At 36.0% G+C, this 4,834-nt stretch overlaps 1 long non-coding RNA gene across 3 annotated transcripts; it reads right to left on the bottom strand.

The window, feature by feature from the left end:
* Positions 1-878: 878 nt before the first annotated feature.
* Positions 879-4,314, bottom strand: LOC101744294 (uncharacterized). Of its 3 annotated transcripts, none has more exons than XR_002431667.3 (4): positions 3,874-4,314; positions 2,900-3,115; positions 1,786-1,990; positions 879-1,025 (listed from the first exon to the last, which is right to left on the bottom strand). It is a non-coding gene; the product is annotated as an uncharacterized LOC101744294 (long non-coding RNA). The 3 variants fall into 3 exon arrangements; XR_009976953.1 differs by having other exon boundaries at positions 2,900-2,991; XR_002431666.3 differs by having other exon boundaries at positions 4,036-4,314.
* Positions 4,315-4,834: the final 520 nt, after the last annotated feature.

Below are 4,834 nucleotides of genomic sequence, written 5' to 3'. Positions count from 1 at the left end.
GGTTTGGAATGAGCTCCCCTCCACGGTGTTTCCCGAGCGCTATGTCATTTCCTTCTTCAAACGAGTCTTGTGGAGAGTACTTAACGGTAGGCAGTGGCTTGGCTCTGCCCTTGGCATTGCTGAAGTCCTTGAATGACGGTAACCATTCGCCATCAGTTGGGTCGTATGCTCGTCTACCTACAACGGCATTAAAAAAAAAGCATATGAATTAAGTTCAAATCTCAATTGTACAGTCGGTTGTTATACCAACGGTCTCAAAATTAATGTCTCTCTTAAAAATCGTAATGCACGAAAACTTTCTTAAGCCGAGACAGGCCATGCTCAGGATAAATTGGTCATTGCAGCCCCCAAAATGATCAAGAAGGAAAATATTAAATACGCTTCTTGATTTTTGCATCTAGTAACAAAGCGGAAAGTGTGATGCCTTGGTTTGACTAGTTATGCACCGCTATCGATTTCACCGTCCACGGTATTCTCGCAGTAACCGAAGACATGACGACAAGGCACAGCATTGTGAGAGCGAAAATCATGGCTCCATCCATGGTCAAGACCGGGCTGGAGGAAGAGGAACAACTAAAGATGAAGGCTTATGGCTTTCAGCGTTAATTTGCTTATCGAATGGTCCATTACATGTATTGAACGGCCGTCTGGTGTAGTGGTAAGTGACATGGTCACTACACAAGGGGGTCGCGGGTTCGAATCCCGCCAAGGGAAGATATTTGTATGATAAATATAGAAATGTCTTTTCCAGGGTTATGGATGCTTATTAAATATATGATAAAAATCTTACATTTATTTCCGTTATCTGGTACCTGTAATACAAGTTCTTTACGAACTTAGTACGGGACCAGTTAATGTGGCGTAATTGTTAGTAAATATTTATATTTATATTACATTTATATTTATGATCAGATGGCTTATATTTTAAGACTAATTATATTTAATTCAATGCAGGATCATTTTATTTGTATTTCTTATTTCTTAGACGAACGAATCGTCTGCTTTGCAGTACGCAGCGACCGTATCTGAAAATAATATTTATACGTTTTAATTAAGTACCTTTAATATACACACGCGAAAAATATAATTTCGTACCGATAATGAGTTGTTTGTCTAGATTAGTCTGGAATTGCTTGTTAACTGGCAATTACTACTGTGAAGTTTTGTTCTGTGTTTTCAAGTCAAAATGTAGAAAATATTTTCTTGGATCTGCTCTTTAATTGTACAATTATCTCATAGTTTTAAAACTCTTAAATAGATGGTAAAATAAAATTTATTTGTAGTTTTAATTAAGAGTGCATTAAACCTGAATTTTTCTTGTGGTTAAAGTAATTTTAAAGTATCCCTCGTTGTGTTTTTTTGCTTAGATGGGTGTGCGTGCTCACAGCCCACCTGATATTAAGTGATTACCGGAGCTCATAGATATCTACAACGTAAATGCCGCCATCCACTTTGAGATTTGAGTTCTAAAGTCTCAGCACAGTTACAACGAGTGGCCCACTCTTCAAATCGAAACGCATTACTGCCTCACGGCAGAAATAGGCAGGTCTTTGACAGATGCCTTTTTACACATTAGCCAACAGCTTACGACATCAAGATAAGCTTGCATATAAAAGTTCCGACCAACAACATTCGAACCGTCGGTCTACCAAGTAATATCACCTGCTCGGTGGAGAAGATCTTCCCTTTTTTGTATATCTCCCCACATACCAATATAATAATAACAAAAAAAAAACGCGAGATTAAACTCCAAAATTGGGTATAGCATTTGATTTTACGACCCACCTTTTCACGAACACTCTCTCTTTGGGATCCCTTAAAGAGTTCTTACAGTTCATACGGCATTCGTTAACGTAGGTCTGCCCGTCGCTGGCGCAGACAGGCGCGTAAACCCTTTCGCAGCTACCACAGCCCAATTCTCCAAGGATCGGTAGGTCGTCCGTTGTCTTCCATTGCGTGCTCAGATGCAGCAGTGCGAAGATATGTAGAGCTGAATATGTCAATGAAATGCAACCCGTTAAAGGGATCATAGGCAAATCGAAAAATACTAGGTTTTAGTGATAAGATTTTTATCAGTTTTCCACGTGTCGTAAGATAAAAATTAAAAATGATTTTAAACGGGAACACCCTGTAGCCGAGACGAAGGAAACTGTAAATTATTCGAAATGTCGGAAAGTATAAAATTAAAATGTTTTAATCCGAGAATGAACCGTAAAAGTAATGTACTTAGATTTAAATATGTCTGTAGTTGATTCTTTTAATATTTTCATAAAAACACACGTAGTTTGATACTGGTGGTAGGACGTCTTGTGAGTCCGCACGGGTGGGTACCACCACCCTGCCTGCTTCTGCGTGAAGCAGTAATGCCTTTCGGTTTGAAGGGTGGGCAGCCCTTGTACTGTAAAAACTGAGACCTTAGAACTCGTATCTCAAGGTGGGTGGCGAAATTTATGTTTTTTATTTTTTTATTGCTTAGGTGGGTGGACGAGCTCACAGCCCACCTGGTGTTAAGTGGTTACTAGAGCCCATAGACATCCACAAAGTAAATGCGCCACCCATCTTGAGATATAAGTTCTAAGGTCTCAAGTATAGTTACAACGGCTGTCCCACCCTTCAAACCGAAACGCATTACTGCTTCACGGCAAAAATAGGCAGGGTGGTGGTACCCAACCGCGCGGACTCACAAGAGGTCCTACCACCAGTAAAAGTAAGTAATTTATGTTGTAATGTCCATGACCTCATTCATTTGATCCACGAGTTAAAATATATTTGTATTGAGTAATTAAATATCAATTTAATTATACGCTACGAAGTGAAAAAAACGTTTATACAAACAATTCTCACATAAAAATAAAATGAAAAATAAAAACATAAAACAAAGCGCTTAATTCCAGCTCACCTTTTAAAATCATTTCGTTTTCCAAACGGGAAATACGAGAAAAACAAGAAAGACTAATTGAGTTTCATGAACAATTTCAGTGACGTTTATTACTGTAATAATTCGTTCAATTTCAATTGCTTATTGCGTTTCGTGTGGCGACTCTCTTTGATTGGAGCAACGTAATTAATCAATTAATGTAAAGTGTGTTGAATGATTAGCTGAACTTGAGTGTAGCTGTAATTTTAGTACATATCGACGCTTGAAAGGCAAACGTGACTCAGCGACAATAACTGATTTGTACATAAATGATAGGCAATAACCATATTCGATGCGCAAAAAACATATATTTCTAGGTTTATTAAAATCATTTCAATCCTACAGCTACTAGCTAGATTCTACTACAGCTAGATTCGTTAAAATAAATTTTGTTTTCAGTTATTTCAACTTTAAATTAGTCTACTGTAAAGTTCACGCATTGTCGCTTAGTTACGTTTGCCTTTCAAGCGTCGATATTATCTTATATCTTTATCTTATACCTTTAAACGAGCAATTCTGGTATATTAATATATATATAATCTGAATCTCGGAAACGGCTCCAACGATTTTCATAAAATTTAGTATACAGGGGAATTCGGGGGCGATAAATCGTCAGGCTACGATTTATTTTCAGAAAATGTTGTTTTATTCGTGTTTTCAATCCGACATCTATTGGCGAATAATAATACTATTTTTCTTAATTGAGGGCAATTAACCGCTTCAAAGACACAACAAGATGGCGTTATCAAAAAGTATTTTTTTCTAGTGTGTTTATCTAGTGTTTGTTTATATCAAACTATTTTTATCTCCAGAGTCAAACATGAGAGAAAGAAAGAGAGAGTATGCTTTAGACCCATCACTTCCAAACAACAATTAGGAGGACAAGAATCACTAGGAAACAAATTACAGGCGATATACCTATCGATTGAAATATACATAAATATACACATACTTACATACATATACACATGTTTCTTGATGATGATGATGAAACAATAAGATGTTCCTTGTGAATAGATAAAGTGAATAGAAGAATAGGTAAAGTTATTCCTCAAGCGATCTATCGAGGAAGCGCTTTAAGAAAAATATATTTTTATTACTCATTTCGCTCGTATTACCGTTCTCTGTGTCATCGTCTTCCACAGTTAGTAATTAACAATGATGAGTTTATATTTACAGGGAAAGAAATTATGTTGTAATTTATAAATAACTAGCGGACCCGGCGAACTTTGTTCCGCCACACGGTTTGTTTCAAACACATCAACCGGTCAACTTCAAAATTTTACTTTATTTAACCATAGAACGTTTAGCTGTCAGTTGCGTTTTGTTATTCCATATCAGTTGCGTTTTGTTATACCACGTTTTATGTCACGTCCCACGGGAACGCGATAAAAAGTATCCTATGTCCTTCTCCTGATTCTAAGCTACCTCCCTACCAATTTTCAGCCAGATCAGTTTAGCCGTTCTTGAGTTATAAATAGTGTAACTAACACGACTTTCTTTTATATTAATTTTCTTTTATATTATTAAAGCTATGAAATTACTGACTACCATGATGTACTTACTCTGTACTATAAGTAAATGCGAATTCCAGAGTAATAGCTAAATAAGAAAGACCTTTTTCATGTTTATTGTAATAAATAATAATATAGTATTGTATATTCTTTCGTAGACACAATAAAAACTCTTGCGGTTTAATCTCCCGTTGTTTGATTGTCATTATATTATTATTTCCGACGTTTCAAATACTTTATAGATTTCGTCATCAGTCGTCTGATTTTAATGGCGAAACTAAACCGTCCGAATATTGTTAATTAAATAAAAATATTACCATGGTTATTTAATATTCATCTATGAATTTATTTATGAATTAAAACTGAAATTTTCATTCGTGGACTTAGAATTTTTTTTTCGATT

Source organism: Bombyx mori, chromosome 28 (assembly GCF_030269925.1).
Source record: "Bombyx mori chromosome 28, ASM3026992v2".
NCBI lineage: Eukaryota > Metazoa > Arthropoda > Insecta > Lepidoptera > Bombycidae > Bombyx > Bombyx mori.
The sequence above is the reverse complement of the archived record's forward strand: the minus strand, read 5'-3'. Positions and strand labels throughout refer to the sequence as shown.